At 36.1% G+C, this 21,253-nt stretch overlaps 1 protein-coding gene across 2 annotated transcripts in view; it reads left to right on the top strand.

Annotated features, from left to right (window-relative positions):
- The window catches only part of WDR89 (WD repeat domain 89), a 32,089-nt gene that overhangs the window by 1,597 nt on the left and 9,239 nt on the right, over window positions 1-21,253 (top strand). The window contains exon 2 of one of the 2 annotated variants that reach the window (XM_015591921.2): window positions 9,086-9,222. The gene's annotated coding sequence lies outside the window, so the exon portion shown is untranslated. Of the gene's footprint in view, window positions 1-9,085; window positions 9,308-21,253 lie in introns of both variants that reach the window. The other variant, XM_006915111.3, reaches the window with a different exon arrangement.

The following is a 21,253-nucleotide window of genomic DNA, read 5'->3' as shown; positions in this document are numbered from 1 at the left end:
AAATTAGATCGGCCTACATAACTTTTTGTGAGTTATTTTCGCTCACATTATATTGTGATCCATGTAGTTTTTGAGTTGTATCTTTGTCCTAACCTAAAATTATGATTTTTTTCCTGCATCTTTTATCAGTTACAAATAGGACTGAAGATAATGCTTACTTTCCTTTTCCCTATGATGCTTTAAAGAATTACTTTTCCCACCATTTCTACATATTTAAGATATTTTCATTTACTTGATAGCAAAAGACTGTAATTGAAAATGAGAATTTCTATATTTCTGAACTGGATTGCTATTCATATTAATTTAGTTCAGTATTTTAAGGCCAGTTGTGTGCAAATCACTGCTAAGCTGTTGAGGCTATAGGACTGACCTTTGAACAACACAGGTTTGGATTGAGCCAAGTCACTTATACGCAACCTCCCCCCCCACCCCACCCCCGCAGTGAACACTGTTTTCGATTCACTTCTTATAATAGCCAGTTTACTATAGTCATAGGTATGTGTCCCCCAGAGAAGCATGATCTCAGGTAATGGGGATTGATTATAAGGAAGCCATTCAAGCAACCAAGCAAAGACTGGATTCTATTGCTCTTAAGGCTAGACTTTGCACTAGGCTTCACGGAGAACTGGACTGGTATTTCCTCTTCGTTGATATTCACCAATCCCCTTAGCTAGAAGACAGTAGCTCCGATGACTTCAGTTTGTTGTCATATCTTAAGAAGATAACCCCCTGTTTGCTTTCTCATGTCTGGCTGGAATTCATAATTCTCAGGAAACAGGATCTGATGAGTTGGGTTTGTTATCATCCGGTTGTTGGGATAAGATTGTGAACAAACCCAGCTCCTATTAGGCATTTGGTATATGATAACTATTTCAGTAAAGGTCTCTGCTTTTTGCATGGAGTTGGAAGGGGAAAGGGCAAGAAAAGCACATGTGAGACATTTTTATCAATCATGCATACACTATTTTTTCTCACAGTTCTTTGGCTAGAACTCAGGTAGTCACACTTAAATGGTCCAGTTATATGCCTAGCTGGTGAAGTGCTAGCTGGTGATTAGCAGTCTCTGCTATAATGAACACTACCACTAGTCAGCTGCTTAAGACTTGTCTTCAGCTCTTAGTTTACAGCTTTTGGTTTCTTCATCTTCTGAACTCTGTTGGCATCCAAATACCTCTCTAGACAACCCTATTAGACAAAGTCCTTTTTAAGCTGGCTCTATACCTGTGCTGTCATCAAGTCTACAGGAAAAAGCCTCACATCCTTTGTCCTGACAAAATGGGTGTACAGGCCAATAACAGTGCAAAACAGCCATTTCTCCTTGTTCGGTTTGAGCAGGTAGCCAGCCATTGTCTATTAGGCTTTTCCAGGCATAGATCCTATATTAATAGTCTACAGGGGACCAAATCAAGGCCTCTAAGTTTGAGCTACTCATGCATGTTAAAGTAGGAACAGGGAAAAAAATTTCATAGTATTTTCCCACAAACAACTTCCAAAGGAATTCTTTTTTCAGCCTCCACTTTGGTGCTTTTATTCCCTCAAAATGGATGTCAAACTAATGATTGCAAAACTAGTTTTAGGCCATCTTTGCAAACCCAATGTGGGTGGTCTACCACCTAACTTTGGGATGTGAGGGTATAGTATGCAGTATAGTATAGTATATGCTGCAAAGTTTTGTTTTTGTACACTTAAAGTGTAGTTTATTAGACTTCTTTGGATGATTAATTATATAACTGATAAAAATTCTCCCAGTAATCCAACTGTAACCTATTTCACTTATTTGTTAAATGTTCCCATTTGATTCACTAACCCTCTCTGTTCGTTAGATGGGGTAGTAATCCAAATGAAATAAATATGGAGGAATGAACATTTTAAAAAACTGTCTTTGAAGCTGATAATTTCTGGGAAGCTAGCATTTCTCAGTGACTGAAAAATTCCTTAGGTTTCCTCATCATCACACAGAATTATTTGATCTTATAAATTGCCTTATTTGGTTTAGAATAAATTTCAGTGATTGAGATTACTCTAGTTAGAAGTGATTTTTTAAAAAACTCTTGAAAAATAGTACTATCGTTGGGTCACTTTATTTCACATTTTAGCCTTTAAAATTAGATTCACTTAGATTTAATAAATGCAGGTTTTTCTTGGGTTCTGCTGACTTAGCTGGCTTATTCAGCTAGATAAATTGTACATCATAATGAGATTTTTAGCAAAACTCTTAAAATTTAAGGATTGTAAAACCATTTTTTGTAGTTTACAAATTTTCTGGGCTTGTGATTTTTTTTTTAAGTTTACCACAGTTGTTTGCCTCTTCAGAAGTTGACTGGACAAAAAAAAAAATGATAAAATTTTTGTCTATCAAGTCTTTTAAGTTAATATTAGTGTTAAGTAATATTAATCTCCAATTTCATTTTGATTTGCTAACAGTACAACTTCATAGGAAAATTAAAAGACATCTCTTTTTCTAAAGACTAAGGCTTGGTGTGCCATTATAATGAAAAGGATTTTCCTGATAACTTACAAGAGATAAGTGACTCCTTATCTCCTTTTTCTTTGTAGTCATTCATCTTGATCATTATTACTTTCTATTGGCTTTTTAAAAAAGAATTTCACCATTCTTTGAATTGCAGCAGAGCTAATGGTTAAGAGCACAGATTCTTAAACCAAACCTTTCCTGAATTGAGTATTGGCTTCGATTACTAACTCTGTGACCTTCAGCTGTTCACATGTGACCACTGTGCTTCAATTTTCCATCTGGGAAATGGGATAATTATAAGCACTTCATAGGATGTTATGAGAATTAAATTAGTAAATATTTGCGAAGTGTCAAAACAATGCCTGACAAACACTATTAAATAAGTTTGCTCATTGATTTTATTCAATATCATCATGAAGTGTTAATGTGAAATAATAGCTAGAAGAGAAAATGCTCTAGGACCTGTATTTTAAATTTATTGTATCTTATAGCCGATATTTTAAGTCTTTCTTTAAGACTAAATATTTGACCTAGGCAACCAAAATTTGCACTGAATTTCACATCATTGATATTGCTCTCCTTTTAAAAAAACCTTTTTTGGTGTTCAGACTTTTCACATGTATATGCTTTAAATATTTCAAATGTATATTGCTTGATTGTTTGATTGTTAGTAATTAATTTCAGTCAGTGCAAATAAGAATTATAATAACACTGCTTTACATTTGAGTGGCCATTTAAAAATGCTTTGTGAAATATGTCCTTTATATCATTTGAGAGTCAGTGTAAGAAAGCATTTAAGAGTGTGGGCTCTTGTATCATATTTGAGTTCGAGTGGAACCCTGCTTTGTATTTGTGAGTCGAATGACCTACTTTTCCTAAGCCTCACTTTCTTATTATGAAATGGGGAAGTAAATGTACCTACTTTATAGGCTGTCCAAAATGTTAAATGAGACATAATGCATATAAAGCGTTTAGAACAGTTCTTGGCCTATAGCAAGAATTCAGTAGATCTTAGATTACTGTTATATTATTGGTGCATGCAAAAGAACCGATAAATAGAGCAAGTGGAAAGATGAGAAAAAACCAAGATTCAGATGGGATCTGTGATTTACTGAAGGTCACATGCAAAAGAAAAAGAAAAGCCACTTCTAGTGCAAATCTTTTCCGTTCTATACACTGCCTCCTTTTCTGTGGTAACACTTCTTGAGCTTACTCATATTGACTTGATCCATCCCATTCCTTTGTTTCCCATTATGTTTCCAGTTCTTGGCTGTTAAGAGTACATTTTTATCTTGGTTTTGAAATAATCAAAGGCCTTCCCTTTCTTCAGGAATCTTTCCTTTAGCTCATTCTCTATTACTTAGACCAAAGTTGTTAGCATGCATCACAGAGATATCTTTTCAAGGAAGATACACAATTTTATAGTGGTTAGTTTTTTTTTTTAAGTTGTGATTTTATTGGCTTGTCATTAATTTATATTTAATGTAATGCTGAATTATTTTTATGAAACTATTTTATTCTCTCCAAACTTTTCCCTTTTTTTCCTGAGACTGTAAAATCAAGTTGAAGTTTTTCTGAGGAACTAAGAAAGGAGTTTGAAAATCAAACAAATCCCCTGAGCTATTCTAAAAATAGAAAGAATACAATTTATGAATCATTGGGTTATTTTTGAAAATCTTGAATTATTAAAATGTAGATGTATCTTTGGGCATCAAAAACATGTTTATATTTTGTAAGCACATTTGTAGGAAATTTGAGATAATTTAATCCTGTATTTTTGAAAGAAGAGCATTTTGAACATACCATTTAATTCCGAGATTTAAGTATATAGGACTAGCTATTAAATTACATTCAACCAGCAGGTGTTTATTGAATACTTTCTGTGTATAGTGTAGTGTATAAGTAAGGTGATGTTCCCAAATCCTAATCGTTTCCTTAGTTTCTTCAGTTATAACCTTTGTGGAGCTTTCTATGACTTTAGGAGGTTGGAGTGAATTAACCTTCTCAAAGCTGTGGTTATGGATGTTTCATCAATGTTGTTACTCATTGATTTATTTCTTATGTAGGAGCTTTACTTTCTCCAGAAAAGGGATAGCCACTTCTAAGGTTTCTTTGTGTGTGTGTGTGTCTGTCTGTCTGTCTCTCTCTCTGTCTTTTCCTTTGACATTGTTTTACATATATATGTAGTTCCTTAACTTTGCTTTTTTGTCTTCCTCTGTTGAGTCTGTTTTTCATGTGTTTGTATTTTTACACTTCTCTCACAGGAAGTAGGCTTTCGTGAGGTAGGCTGGTAGTGGGTTAATATTAGAGAATTAGAGAGCACAACTCCTGTCCTTAAGACATTTATACTCTACAGTGAGGAGAAACAAATATAAATATATAAAACATAACAAGAAAAATAATTTTAGTTTATTTAGTATATGATTATTGTTGTGTGAATAACAGATAGTATTTTGGCATTCGGAGGAAGTAGAAACTTAATTTAGACTGGGTTAAGCAAGATTTTATAGTGCTAGTAGCTTTTGAGCTAGATCTTGAAGCACAGATAGGTTCCAGATAACTCAAGAAAATGATGTAGAATGTTTAGAGAGAATAGCAACCCTTTTTACAGTTCTATTGTGGGAAAAATAATTTTACCCATTAAAATATTGAGAAGTCTGGGGTTACTATAAAATAGTGTGCAACTTACATGTTCAAACATTTGCAGCTCATGCAGATCAACAATAGAATGTATATGATACTTTATAAGACTTAAGATTTTATTTTATGTGCATAAGCACTATTTATGAAATCATATATTTGTTTTTATTTTCCATTTAGTATCATGCTGAATGTCAGTATTTTTAACAACAAATTAGTTTCTAAGAACAAAACTTTTATATGATATTTCTCATGTGGGAAGTAAGATTTCGTCAAGTGTTTCCTATTCTGCTCTGGTCAGGCCAAGTGGGACGTTATTACAGTTCCAGAAGAGAGGTCATGAAAAACCAAAGGAGGATAATGGCAGGGCAGCAATGAGGAGACAGATATGAAAGGTGATTTTCAAAGTAGGATTTATTAGCTTAGTTGAATCTTGTCCTTTGCCTCCATTTAATCAAAGGCGATTCTAGATTTTGAGCCTAGATGACTGAGAAGATTGTGCAGTTAACAGAGATGAAGAATACAGGTATTTGAGTTACATTTTGGATATATTTAATTTGAAGTTTTGGCAGTGTGTTCAGAGGTAAGGGTCTAGGCAGACATAAGAGATACAGGATTGGAATTTTGGAGAAAGATCAGGGTTCAGTATTAAATCTAGGAGTTCACATAGAGGTAATAATTCACATAGAGGTTGCCAGGGGAAGAGAGGGAAAGAACAACTAAGAAAAATTCAATTCAATTCATTGTTAATAGTATTAATTTAAATAATTTCTAAGTTAAAGTATCTTTCTGTTTAGAGACTTTGCAATTAAGTTGTGAATGATTTTTTTGCTATTCTATAATTTTTGGACCTGTTGCTAGATGGCAGTAGTAATCAGTGCCAAGGACAAGTCGGGCGATTATTTATTTATTTTTCAATTTATTTATTTATATTTTTTATTATTTATTGGGGTAACATTGGTTAATACAATTACATAATTTTCAGGGGTACATTATAATTTGACATCTATATTCTATTGTGTGATTACCACCCAAAGTCTAGTTTCCTCAGCTACCATAATTTGATCCCCGTTACCCACTTCACCTTCCCCCTGCCTCCCTGTATTTGACTCCCTTTACCCCGTCTATCTCTCTCCTCCTTCCCACCCCGTACCCTCTGGTAACCACTAGTCCATTGTCCATGTCCATGAGTCTCTGTTTGTTTGTTCTGTTCATTTGTCACTTTTAGGTTTCTATCCTACATATAAGTGATATCATGTGATTTTCACCTTTTTCTGTCTCACTTATTTCGCCTAGCATGATTATCTCAAGATCTCCATGTTGTCACAAATGGCAGTATTTCATCTCTTCTTATGGCTGAGTAATATTCCATTGTATAGATGTACCACAGCTTCTTTATCCAATCATGTATTGTAGGACACTTCGGTTGCTTCCATGTCCTGGCCACTGTGAATAGTGCTGCTATGAGCATCAGTGTGAAAAACATCTTTTCGGATATGGCTTTTCAAGTCTTTGGGGTAAATGCCTAGTAGAGGGATTGCTGGATCATATGGTAGATCCATTCTTAGTTTTTTGAGGAACCTCCATACTGTTTTCCACTGTACCAATTTGCAATCCCACCAGCAGTGTATGAGGGTTCCTTTTTCTCCGCATCCTCTCCAACATTTGTTATTGCTTGTCCTGCTGATTATAGCTATTCTAACAGGTGTGAGATGGTATCTCATTGTGGTTTTGCTTTGCATTTCCCTAATAGCTAGCAATGTTGAGCGTATATTTGTTGGCCATTTGTATGTCCTCTAGGGAGAAGTGTCTGTTCAGGCCCTTATCAGAGGTGTTGCTTGCAAATATGTTTCCCCATTCGGATATTCGTCTCTTTACCTCTTTGGTGATTTCTTTTGCTGAGCAGAAGCTTTTTAGTTTAATGTAGTCCCATTCATTTATTTTTGCTTTTACTTCCCTTGCCTTTGAGGTCAAATTAATAAAATCCTCTTTAAGTCCAAGGTCTTTGAGTTTGGTTCCTTTGTTTTCTTCTATGCATTTTATTGTCTCATGTCTTATAGGCAGGTCCCTTAATCCATTTTGAGTTAATTTTGGTGTGTGGTGATAGACAATAGTCTAGTTTCATTCTTTTGCAGGTGGTCAGGCAATTATTTAAAGAGAGTTTGATAGCTGAAGCCTAAGCTAAGCATTTTCATATGTTTAGTAAAGTTACAATCGACAGTACAATATTTTTAGTTCTCTTTAATCACATCAGATCTGTAAAGTAAGTGTGAAAAATTTTTCCTCTTAATATCCGGCTTTTGCAGGATGGTTCAAGAGTTATGTTTTTTGTTGGTTATTTCTCTAATATCAGAATCTTTCATTAGGTTCAGAAGAGAGGAAATGAGTTTAGAACATAACTAGATTCTGATCTTCCCACGATATGGCATAAAGTGGTTAAGAGAGCTAGACTGTCCTGCTGTATCTTTACATGAGTATAAAGCTATATTTATGTTTAAGGGTTTTATCACTGTTTTGATTTCTATTTCAGCAGATCCCTTTTGAATATTCAGATTTAGAGTATTTAATAGTAAATCTACTTCAAAATATAAATTATCTTTAATTATCAATTTGTAAATATTTATAAAATATTATCTTGTTATATGAGAGATATGTTGACATGATTATAAGCTATCCAGTGCCAGGAAGCCTCATTCTACCTTAATATTATTTCAATCACTAGTTAACAGTGGTAATTTAAAGAATTGTTAATGTGTTAAAGCATCTTTCTGTTTGGTGATATTTGGGGGGAACATTTTGTTCTGTGAATTCACCTTGGAAGTATCTAATCTGCCTGTCGTGTGTGTATATATCTGTTATCATGGTTAACAGCATGGGATATATGTATATAACTTATTGGAATTTATGTCTAATAGTTTTTTCTGCAGGTTTGTCGTTTGACACTATTGGATTCATTCTGAGTATTTAATTCGTAGTAATTAACTTATTCCTTATAACAACCCTGTGAAGTTGGTACTGTTATCCCGTTTAAAGAAAAGGAAGCTGAAACACAAAGCCAGTGAAGCCAGGATGTGAACCCTAATAGTCTGACTATATACTATATACCTATTTTCTTAATTACCATGTAATGCCTACTTTACTAAGCCTCATTTAAAAAGCAGTAATAAAAAGATAATCTTTTATGTATTGGTAGGGTTAAATGAAGCAATGCATGTGAAGAGACTGTTACAGTAACCTTGATATTAACAATCAGTTAATATTAGCTGTTGTTTGGCCACTTTTTAAATTGTCTTCCAATTCTTTTTTTGGTCTCCTTTATAGTTTTTTATTCTTCCTCTGCTCATTCTTTAAAACAGTAGTGTTTTAGGGTTTCAGTCTTGACCTGCTTGTTTATGTAATTCTGTGTAATTCCCCTTCAGGAGATTCATCTACTTTCCTAGTTTTTAACTACTGCCCAATTCCTATAGTCTGATGACCCAATTCCATACTTTTCCCTCTGAGCTCTGTAGGCTAATATATCCAAATGTCTGTTACACATCCTCCTTTGGCTACCCCCCACCCTTCCCATTCCTCAGACTTCTTGTGGATAAAACTGAAAATATTTTAATCTAAAATAGAACTGAAGGGTATGAAGTGGAGAATCTCATGCAGGTGCCCTCAGAAAAATGAAACTTAAAGACTAGAAGATTGATTTCTTGTAAATGTCTGATTTATAGAAGATTGGAGCTTATCCTCTGACCAATGAGCATCTGCCAAGAATGTCTCTGCATTTTCGAACTAGTGAACTCACTACATGGCCCCTGGACTTTTCCCTTTTGCACTCTTTACCCATAAAAGTAACCCAATCTTCAACAGATTTGCCCTGTAGTTCTTTGCAGTTTGCATGTCCCGAATTGCAGTTCCTCTGCATTTTGAATAAACTCAACTTCTGGTAACTTGAGCTTGTCTGTTTACCTCTTTCCTTTTTTTTAGGTCAACATTACATTGTGTCAGAGATGAGATTCGAAAGAGTCGACCACCAAGGAATGACAGCTTCTGGAATCAAGAGAGGCACCTACACTTGAGCCCTTTGCACTCTTTGCTTCTGTGTCACTGTAGCTTTCGGTGTGTTAAGTGTCCTCCCATCTCAAGCTCCCTGCTTTTGGCCAAGATCTCTCACTTTATTCAGGTTGTGAATAGGGACAAATTGTCCTGGTGAGTACCCTTTTGTTTCTAATAATGGGACCTTAGTCATCTGAATGTTCTAAGGGTGGCCCTCTTTAGGGAACCCTGGCCAGTTTTATGTTCAAAAATTAAGTTCTTCCTTCCTCACACTCATTTTTGACTAAATGAACCAATCTCACTAAGGATAACTTAGAACTCCAATAGCCATAATGGAGAACCTTTGATGTCCCCAGACTTTTTCCATGAACTAAGTTAGAAGACTGGCTACAAAATTAAATGTGAACAGGATAGTTATTGTAATTGGTATGTGGAGGCCTATAAATGTGTTCAGGGTTCTAAATTGCCTCCTTATAAAATATTCTTTCCAAACTTACTGAAGCAAAGAAACAACTTAATAGTAAAAAATACCACAGGTTCCTTCCTCTGTGCTGAGCAAGGTCCCTGCTAACCCCACTGCTCTACCTCTTCAGTGTCCCTCTTTGCCTCCTCCTCACCTCTCCCCTCTATCTGAACTTCCCTTCTTTAGTATTACCAAAACCTCCTCAATGAAGGCCTTAATACCCTCCCTTTCAAAATTAGACTTTCTGAGGATACTACTAAAACACCCCAAATTTCCTCTACTTCATTAACAAAGGCTGAGCTTAGAGCTATAATTAAGGATTTTCCCAAGGTAACGGAGGATCCCCATAGATTTGCTGAGAAATTCAGTATTGTAACCATAATTTACCATCCTGGTCTCTTTAATCTCCATCAATTAGTCCACATGCTTGTCAGAGAAGGTCAAGCCCAAACTAGATTAAAACTGTTGGCTGGAAAAACATCGACCAATCTCTATGATTTAAACTAAATGAACGACCAGACCTTTTATAATGTTGAACTTATGATGTAGTCAAAAGGCTACACCAGGCCATCCCTAGAGCCTTCCCCAAACCCGTGGACTGGAATAAAATTCAATAAAATTCAAACATGCACTTTGAGCCTGCCAAATCTATTCATAACTATTACAGCAGACTCCAAATTGTTTTCAAAGAAAATTCTGGACTCCCTAAAGTTATTGAATCCATCCAGGTAGCTTTTAATTCCATTTTCATAAATGGCCTAAAGGACTTATCCCTGACCTTGTCAGTCTGGCTAATCAATTAATTTGCACCCTAGAAGATGACACCAGAAAAAAGACGCTAAGATTTGAATCTCCAGCTCCAGCAGATGGAAACTCCAAAGCAAATCCGTCCTGTAGGACTGTGTCATTATTGCAGAAATAAACTTGGCCATTGGAACAAGGATTGCTACAAATTGAAATCTAGACAGTTGCAACCTTCGAAGAACTAACAGCCAAATCTACCCCAATGCTGGGACTTTAAGGACAATAGGGACTGTTTTCCATTCTGCTATTAAATGGACTGGGAGAAACTACTTTCCAGACTGGGGGTGAATTCCTTACAGTGTTACTTGACACAGGAGCTGTTCTATCAGTGTTCAACCCCACTACAATTAAATAGTCCCTTCCTCAGAGTAATATATATGTTCAGATAGTGGAAGTCTTAAATAAGCTGCAACATGTCCCTGTTTCTTAGCCCATGACTTTTTGTCTGGGACCTTTGCAAGACAGACACCCATTTCTCCTGAGTCATTTGGCTCCTGTGCATTTATTAGGATGAGATTTCCTGGCAAAATATAATGCCTCCATTTTTTTTTTCTTTCAGAAGCAGGAAATAGCCCTTGAGCTCATATCCAGCAGTCGGGCAAATTCAACCTCTTTGCCTTCACTTCCATTCTGTAAACCAAAGAAGTCCAAACCTTGGACTCATCCCCACTATTAAACCTGGTACTCCTCACTCTTTAGGCAAAATCCTCAACAGACATAGGCAGAATTCATAATGCCCCTCCCAGTAAGATCCAGATTGACCCCTCAAAACCTCTCCCAAGAATAAACCAATACCCTATAAATAATGAAGCATTACAGGGCATAAGGCCTATTTTAGAGACCATAAGACTCAAGGACTCATTAGCCTGTGTACTAGTCCTTGTAATAGTCCTATTTTGCCCATAACAGTGGCCAAGGATGGAGATTTAGGATGATAAATAACATCGTAATTCCCCTACACCCTATCCTCTAATCCCCACATGCTATTGTGATCCATTCCTACTGAAAGCAATACAGTGAATTTTTAATATCTCTCTTAATAGAGATAGTATCTTTTTGCCTTTGCTTGGGAAGGACAACAATATACCTAGACAGTCATGCCTTTGGGCTTTACTGGGAGTCCTTCTTCTTAAATGACCTAAAATTCTCTGGAGGTTCCATTTTACTATAACATATGGATGATTTACTTTGCTTGCCCTCTCAAGGCTCCTCAGAAAAAAAAAAGCAAAAACAGATTTACCTGTTGAAAATCTTAGCCACTAGGGAAACAAAGTCTTGAATGAGAAATTGGAATTTGTTCAAACTCAGGTCTGATATTTAGGATATTTAATCTCAGTATAGGAAATACACCGAGATCTCCATAGGCTTCAAGGCATTTTAAACTTTCCAAACCCCCGAAACCAAACAGCAATTACGTGGTTTTCTTGGACCAGCTGGTTATTGTCGTAATTGGATTCGTTAATGACTTAGCCCCCATATGTCTTGCTAAAGAACACTAAACCTGACCCCACTGTTTGGGATGACCAAGGTAGCTGGTCTTTAGGACCTTGAAGGAAAGCTTAATAAATCTACCAGCCCTTGAACACCTAAAATATCAGCTATCCTTTTTCCTTTTTGTATATGAGAAGGAGTGGAATGCCCTTGGAGTACTGACCCAAAAACATGGAGGCTATCTCCGATCTCTAGGCTACTACAGCCATCAGTTAAATCTAGTGCCCGAGGATCCCCCCCACCCATGCCTTAAAACTATACCACTCTTTTAGCATAGGCTACTGAAAAGATAGTTATCAGATCCTCCTTGACCATCTTTGTGCCTCACCCTGTCGAGGCTCTCTTAAATTTGCTCCACACTCAACACCTTCCAGAAAGCCATCTTACTTCCTATGAAATCCTCTTACTAACCGCCCCTTATATCACTCTCATTCACTGTAACAGTCTCAGCTCTGCTGCCCTTCCTCCCTCCTCCACTGACGAAATTCCTTAGAATGACTGATTTTGATGGATTCCCTTAGAATGATTGATTTGATGGATCACCTGTTGAGCCTTTGTGATAACTTACAGGAAACCCCCTTGGTGAACGCTAATCTTTCCTAATTGACTGATGGCTCTTCCCTAAAAAATGAAAATGGTAAATTTTGTGCCGTTTCTACAATATCAACTAATTTTAAACGTCATTGAGGCTGTGCCCTTGCCTTAGGCCACTTTAGCCCTATAAACTGAATTATATGCCCTCACTCAGGGTATGCATTTTAGTCAAAGGCAAGACAGCAAACATCTATACTGATAGTTGATGTGCATTTGGAATGGTCTGTGACTTTGGAATGTTATGGAAACGAGATTTCCTCATTTCCAGTGGAAATAAAATTAAGAATAGCCCTTATGTCCAAAATATTTTGGATGTCAAACTATTGCTAGCAGCTCTAGCTATCATTAAAGTCCCTGAACTTTCCAAGTCTGATTTTCTAGAAGCCAAAAGAAGCCACCTCATCAATACTTCTGCAAAAATCACCACTGTTATGAGATCGACAGGCTAAATCTTTGTCATCGTCCAAAGGGCTACTCCCACTGGAGGGGAGACCAAAAGGAACTAATCAGAGGAAGTACAACAGCTGGCCTCTGAAAGAGAACAACAAAATTGAAATTCTAAAAGCTATTGGTTCCATGAAGAAAAGGGACTCTGGTTTGAAACCAATAATAAGTAGGTTTTGCCAAAAAAAAAAAAAAAAGATCTAAAATTTCCTTTAATAACCACCATACATTAATTAAACCATTTGCACTGAGAAAATAGTAATATATATGAATCAGTATTGGTGGGAAAATATTGGCAAGGCCACCAAAAGCACTTATCTTGCTTGTTTCTCCTGTCCTAAATTCAACCAAGGAAAGCCTATCTGCACCATCTCGGGACATTTTGATTTATGCAGTGGACCATTTGAAATCTAGCAGAAGGATTTCATGCAGTTACCTACATCTCATGGGTATAAATATGGTCTAGTAATGGCTTGCAAGTTTTCATATTGGACTAAAGCATTTCCATGTAGAAAGGCAACTGCCTCTTCTGTAGCTAAAGTTCTTTTAGGAAAGATTCCCTTTGGGGAACCTCTCTGGAACTCTTAGAGATTGGGGAACCCATTTTACTGGACAAATACTTTGACAGGTCTGTGCCATCTGGTCAGTTCTACAACATTTCCACTGTGCTTAATACCTCAGTCTTTAGGACTGGTTGAACGTACAAATGAAATTAACAATACCCAATAGGCTAAAATAGTTGAGACCCTCCAAATATCTTGGCCCAAAGTACACCACTGGTTCTTCTGAATCTTATCTGTTCCATTTGAGATTCATAAGCTCTTACCCTTTGAAGTAATTATTACAGGACAGCCAGTGCAGTTAGTCCTGTTTCCTTTGACCCACAACTACTGAAAGAGGACATACTTCAGTTTTTTGAGGGTCTAATTAATTCCGTTTGACAGTAATTAGTAGAACAACCTCTCCACGGCATGCTCCTGGGAGATGAAGATGTCAAACACCACACATTACAGCCTAGAAGCTTTGTGTGTCGGAAAGAGCATCTCCATAAAGACTCCCTCCAACCTGGTTGGAAGGGCTCCTACTAGGTGTTGCTGACTAATCCCTGTGCTGCCAAGCTTGAAGGGATAGACTCCAAGATTCATGTGTCCCATATAAAAAAGTTCCCCTAAACGTGAATGGACCTGCACTCCAAATGGTAACTTAAAACTCAAAATGTCTGAGGACTAAAGCAGATGACATTGGAGGTAGACAACTTTCCTAAAATATCCAAACCAGGCCTGTGTAACCTCCCACTTTACCCTGTTCTGTATCACAAAACCAAATCTTGCTGCTTAAAGTTCTTATTTTCCTGTCTCTGGCTTTCTTGCTGCCCTCTAGTTTTTACCTTTAACACATCCGTTTGTTCCTGCCTTACAAACACTCTGATTCCGCCAGTCTTACTGATTGTTGGATTTGCGCCAGAACTAATAACACTCATGATGAATCTGAACTGGTAGCCTGGCCATTATCTTTGGAAGGATGGCAAAAGCTGTCTGACTGAGATGTAGGATTTTACTTTGGTAACTTTGAAGCTGTGCATATTCTTGCTCTGGTAAATTGGCACCAGACATTACAGCATTCCATAGGGTGCCCCCATAAAGGAATACTTCCCACTCATGTCTGGAGTCTTACCCAAAATCTTTTTTTGTGTTTTATAAACATGAATGGGACTGGCAAAACCCTGGGCTACCTCCCACTGAACACTTGTAACTATACAATTTTATGTGACTGAGATGATCATGAGTTCACTCCCCGCTGGAATCAAGAAGACTATAATTTCTCCTCCATTAATGTATTTCTGTGGTGGGGTAATGAAAATTATAATGGTACCAGGGAATGGGAAGCAGATGTGCTTCCTTTCAATGGTACTTTATGGAGACTTGATCAAAAATGTGGTGAATGGTAAGGACTTAATTCATCTTAGCCTCCTTCCTGGAGATTCCCCAGACCTCCGTCAGAACTGTACCCACGACAATGAAACTCACTTATTGCTCTAAATATATAGAAATTTAAGATGTTTTTATAACCATCCCCACCATGCTATCATGTGCTATGTGTAAATGACTGTTTTTGATCATGAGATCTCTTTTATTCCGGGAAAAAAACATCTGGGCATAAAGGTCCACTTTTGCCCTATCTTTAGAAAACACTGGTTATTTCTTTCTGTGTGGAAGAAACATATACTCCACACTCTTCCTTAAATGGACAGGAAGCTGTGGAGTTGTTCTTTCCTAATGCCAAAGTCAGAACAGCCCTCCCTTCCACTGCCTGTGTACCTAATCTGGGTCATTTTTCCTACCAAGTTAAAAGTGCATCAAAGCTGGGATGGATATAATTTTGGATAGATGCTCACAAATAATTGCATAATAAATAGAAAGGGATTGGGGCATGCCTTTACCTAAGCCTTTTTCCTTTGGGTTTGAGTAATGGAACTTGAAAAAGCAATTCAGACCTCTCTATAATCACGGTGACTACTTTTAACACTTCTGTTAAAGCTTTTGAATATCAACAAACTTAAATTGATAGCCTAATGAAGTCTTACAAAACCATAGAACCCTAAACCTCTTCACTTCAAATAGGGGAGGAACATGTGCCCAGCTTGGAGAAAAATGCTATTTTTATGTTAACAGGTTGGGGAAAATAACGTAAGAACTAAAAATAATGAAGGACAATATCAAACTGTTAACTGACATAGGCCAAGCCCCAGGGACTTAGGACATTTTCAACCTATTAAATATAGATAGTTGGGGAAACTGGTTGAGTTTATTCTAGTCAATAGCTATAATTGGACTTTACTCTGGATATAATCCTCTTAGTTAAATCCCTAGTGTCTTGTGCCAGCAGGCAAATGTCTTCTTCCCAGATGTATGTACAAAATAATATTCTTTTCCTTCCAAGGCTTATCTTCAGGCTCAAGTGACCATCAAAACCAAACTGATCACCTTAGAGGAGTTTGACTGAAATTCCTCATTTCTTGATGGTTTTGTTGTTCAAATGAGGCCAAAATCCACTTGCCATTTTCCTCCTCCATGGGACAGGACATCTGAGGATGGTCCTCAGCTCCAAGGGACACACAATCCACTTATGATTAATGACTTCATGATTTCTCTGACTAAACAAAATACCCAAACAATAAGGTTGGTCAGTGAAAAATTTTACTAAAAAGTGGAAAGTGTGAAAGGATGTCAATCTAAAATGGAACAGAAGGTTATGAAATGGAGAATCTCATGCAAAACGAAGACTGAGAGACAGATGTCCCACAATGCCTGATTTACAGAAGATTGAAATTTATCCTCTGACCAATGAGTATCCACCAAGAATCTCTCCCTGTCTTTGAGCCAGTGAACTTGCTGCGTGACCCCTGACTGGACTTTCCCCCTTTTGCACTCTTTGCCCATAAAAGCAACCTGACATAAACCTTCAACAGACTCACTCGTAGCTCACTGCAGCTTCCACTGTCCCAATTGCAATACCTGGCTAAACTCAATTTCTGGTCATTCGAGTTTACCTCACTTTACCTCTTTTCTTTTAGGTTGACAGTTTTCATTTTCTTAACTGATTTTCAAAAAGCACAAGTTTAAATTTTAATTAAATAAAAATTTCTGGTTCATGCTTTTTGTTTTCTAAGAAATCTTCACCTAACCCAGGGTCATAGGTTCTCTATTTTTTTCTCTAGAGGTTTTGTAGTTCTTGCTCTCACATTTAAGTCTATGATCAATTTTGAGTGAATTAATATTTCTTGTTCTGACTTCTTCTTTGTCTGATATTAATAAGCCACTGCAGATTTCTTTTTGTTAGTGCTTATATGGTATATCTTTTTGTATCCAGTTACTTTTAACCTATTGTATATTTAAAATATGTTTCTTTTAGACAATTTATATTTGAGTCTTGCCTCTCCTCTTCCCCACAACCTAAGAAATTCTGCCTTTCATTTGAGGTGCTCACACCATTTATATTTAATGTAATTATTGACATGGGTAGATTTAAATCAACCATCTTGCTAGTTGTTTCTATAGTTTTCTATTTTTCTCATCACTTTTTTGTTCTTTTTTTTCTTCTTGCCTTCTTTTGGATTATTTTTTATGATTACATTTTATCTCTGCTATTGGTTTGTTCATTTACCTCTTAATTTCCTTTAGTGGCGGCCTAGGGTTTACAATGTATTTCTTTTAACTTGTCAAAGTCTACCTTCAAAAAAGATTCAAAGTCTGCCTTCAAATAAGATGATACCATTTTATGTTGTAAGAATCTTGCAACATTTCCATTTCCTCTCTCCCATCTCCTTATTGTTGCAGTTATATATTTTACTTTTAATAACCTCCCTATATATTGTGGCTCTTTGTTGCTTTAGACAATTATTTTCAAATTTAAAAGAAAAAGTCTTAAATTTACCCTCATGTTTATCATTTCCAGTACTCTACTCCTTCATGTCAGATTTCTAGTTCTCCTACTGCTAAATAACTTTCTTTAACATTTCTTGTTTTGCAGATCTGGCAGTGATTCTTCTCAGCTTTGTTTGTATGATTGTCTTTTTTAAATTATATTTTTGGAAAGGTATTTTTGCTTGGTGCAGAGCTATGTGCTGACAGATTTTTTTCCCTTGCTTCCAGTGCTTTAATAATGCCACTCCTTTGTCCACTTGCTTGCATAGTTTTTGTCTACCTGTTGGCAGTCACTCTCAATTTCCCCTCATTCTCCAGGACCTGGAAACCATTAATCTTTTTTGTCCAGGAGGCTCTTGGCTGTCATAGTTCAGTACCTTACTCCTTCATTTCATTCTGGTGTCAGCTCAAATGTCACTTCATGGCAGAGGCTTTCCTTTAATAAGTGAATCTAAAAGGCCTTTCCAGCTTCATTTTTCTTGCCTAACCCAATATTATTTTTTATAATACTTGTCATTGACTACTTTCACTATTAAAAATAATTATTTGTCTCTATATCTGTCTGTCCCCTCACTGCCTTGTTGCATGAGGGCAGGGATTTTGCTTATGTTCTTTCTTTGCCCAATTCAGTGTGTTCTAGGACTGTTTTGTCAGCCCTTTAAGAATTGTTTTTGAATTATTGACAAGGGTAATTCTTTAGGACTTTTGAGTAGATTTAATATTGATATTGTTTATCAATTTCTAACTATAACAATATTCAATGGGCTGTTTTTTTAAATAATGTTATTAATATCATTTGGTTATAAGCCATGGTTCTTTTTATCTCCCCTTTTTATTTTTGCAGTTATTAAAGAGAGCATTTGCTTAATTTTTAAAAACATCTATTCAAAATTAGAAAAAGAATTAGTAGTAAACATATCGTACCAATTCAGGAATTGGATTGTTCTACATTGCCACTAACTGTTTCAAATTAAGACATCTGGTGACTGGGGAAGTTTAGTTTCTGTGTTCAGTTAACCAGCTGGTTGTTCTGGAAAGGCAAAGACAGATAATTGTTCTTGAAAGAAGCTGGGGTTTTCATAGACTTACTTTAAAGGGTGAATTTTGGGTGGAAGATTTACTTGAGAAAATGGATGTCTCAGGATGTTACTGAGGAAAATGCTTTTTTTTTTTTTTAGATAACGTTGAATGTCTTATCTGGAACCTGATACTGATAATCTCATACTGCATGAAATAAATGTATCATTCTCTTTCACCTCTTCCCCCTTTCCCTTAGTAACAGATTCCTGCACTTTAAAAACTGTGCTTTCCCTAAGAATTTTAGTGTATTTAATGCATGAAATGCCATATGTTGCTGCAACCACTATCTTGAACGTTCATGTGAATAAGAATAGCATATTCAGACTCACTAAGCAGGATTAATTTGCAAAGACATTGTCTCAGTCATTAATGAATATGATATTTAAAATTACATGGAAGTTATAGCAGATGTCAGTTTAGCATACTTTCCCCAAAATATTCAGGACTTCTTCCCAATTTAAAACAAATGGCTCTTTAGTAAATTGTTTAAAAGCCAATTCTGTGTTAGTTTAAAATGTACACACAAATTTCTCTAAATTTTTGATATGAAAGTTTTCTAAGACATATTCTACTTAAGTTAAACCAATGCATGCCTTTAATCCCAAAGTATTGTTTCCTCTAGGACATAGTGGTAATGCATAGGAATGACTGTTTTTATTTCACTCTTCCCTGAAATATTAATAACCAGATTCCTAAGTTTCACCTCTGTAGTTTTGCTTTAGATAAGCTGACATTAGATATGCTTCATAAATAATAAGCTTCTCTAATGTCCAGTATGGAGCTTTTGTGGCTACCATTAAATTTTTTGGATTTGCCATTGACCTTGCCACTAGCACATGACATTAGACATTAGTAGCTGCTGCTTCCAGGTGCTCTGCTAATACACCCTCCCCCCTTTAAAACAATAAGTAAGATATATGTGTTTTATACAGGTAGCATAGTCTACTCCTAATTTTAAAAAATAATGTGTTTACTATAGAGGCAGAATAGTGTAGGAGTTAATAGTATGGTTTCTGGAACGGGAATACTTGAGTTCAGAAACCAGCTTTACTGCATATTAGCTGATTTTTTCATCAGTTTAATGAACATAGCACTTATAGTCTTATAATGAGGGTATATAATCATTATTAAAAATTTTAGCAATGTAGAAAGATGTCAACATACCACCTGTGTGTGTGTGTGTGTGTGCGCACACACACACACAAACCCTAGATACTTGAAATACATTTTATGAACATTATTCCTGACATCTTTCTGTGCATATCTACAGACAGGATGAACAGAAGCATTCATGAATAGGAACTTTTTTTAAAAGATCTAATTGGCTTTATTAAGCAATTCATGAACCTGGCAGCATCTCATCTAGCAACTAGCAGGGTGCTCCCAGGAATAATTTTATTAAAGTGGGATAGTATACAGTTTCCAACTTCTAGTGATTCTATGCAGGATTTTTCAACTTTATGATGGTGCAAAAGCAATATGCCTTCAGTAGAAACTGTGCTTCAAATTTTCAATTTTGATCTTTTCCTGGGCTAGTAACATGTGGTATGATGCTCTCTCCTGATGCTGGATAGCGGCAGTGAACCACAGCTCCCAGTCAGCCAATCACAATGGTAAACAACTAATACCCTACAGTGTACTATGTTGCCAGCATTTTTTAGATATTGTGTTTTGTGTTTTCATATCTATAAAATGTCCATCTGTGTCTCCTGCTTATGGTTAGAAGAAGAGGAAGGCAATTACTTTCGAGATGAAACTCAAGTTAATTGCCCAGCATGAAAGCAGCAAGCCAGAATTACATAAACTATGAGATATTCAACACTATTATAAAATGGCTTTGCGTTAACTGATATGAGCAACTGTAGGCTAACGTAAGTGTTCTGAGCATGTTTACAGTAGGTTGGGTTAAGCTGTGACATTTAGTAGGTTAGGTGTATTCAGTGCATTTTCAACTTAGGATATTTTCAATTTACAATGGATTTGTTAGGACGTAAACGTTGAGGACCATCTGTATTATACATTCTTTCTAAATAGTATTACATTTAATGTAAGTTGGATTTAATAAATGAAAAATAAATAAAATGAGCTTTTTGGCATAGGAACATTTCTAGTGTGTGAGCATCTGAAATCCTTTCTATCTAGAACTTCCTAACATCCATGATGTGTATCAAGGTGCATTAAAAACAACTTTTTATTTTGGAATAATGTTAGGTTTATAAAAATGTTGCAATAGTATAGAATTTCTATATACCCTTAACCCAGCTTCTCTAATATTAACATAACCATGATACATTTGTCAAAACTAAGAAATTAATACTATTAACTAAACTACAGGGTTTATTTGGATTTCACCAGTTTTTCCTTTAATGTCCTTTTTCTGATCAAGAATCTGATCAAGGATACCATGTTGCATTTAGTCATTACATCTCCTTTGTCTCTCTAAATCTGTGACAGTTTCTCAGACTTTCCTTGTTTTTCACATCTTTAAAACTTGACAAATACTAGCCAGGTATTTGTAGAATGTCCCTCAGTTTGAGGTTTGTCTGTTGTTCTCTCATGATTAGACTGGGTTTATGGATTTGGGGGAAAAATACCATGGAAGGGATGCATCTTTTCATCATGTCACATAAGAGGGCAAGTGACATCAACATGACTGATGTTAACTGATGTTAACTGATGTTAAGGTGGTATATTCTAGGTTTCTCTGCTTGAAGTTACTGTCTTACTTTTTCCATACTTTATTCTTTGGAAGCAAGTAGTTAAGTCCATCCCATACTCAAAGGCAGGAAAATTAAGCTC

This window comes from Pteropus alecto, unplaced genomic scaffold (assembly GCF_000325575.1).
Source record: "Pteropus alecto unplaced genomic scaffold, ASM32557v1 scaffold276, whole genome shotgun sequence".
Taxonomy (NCBI): domain Eukaryota; kingdom Metazoa; phylum Chordata; class Mammalia; order Chiroptera; family Pteropodidae; genus Pteropus; species Pteropus alecto.
The sequence above is the reverse complement of the archived record's forward strand: the minus strand, read 5'-3'. Positions and strand labels throughout refer to the sequence as shown.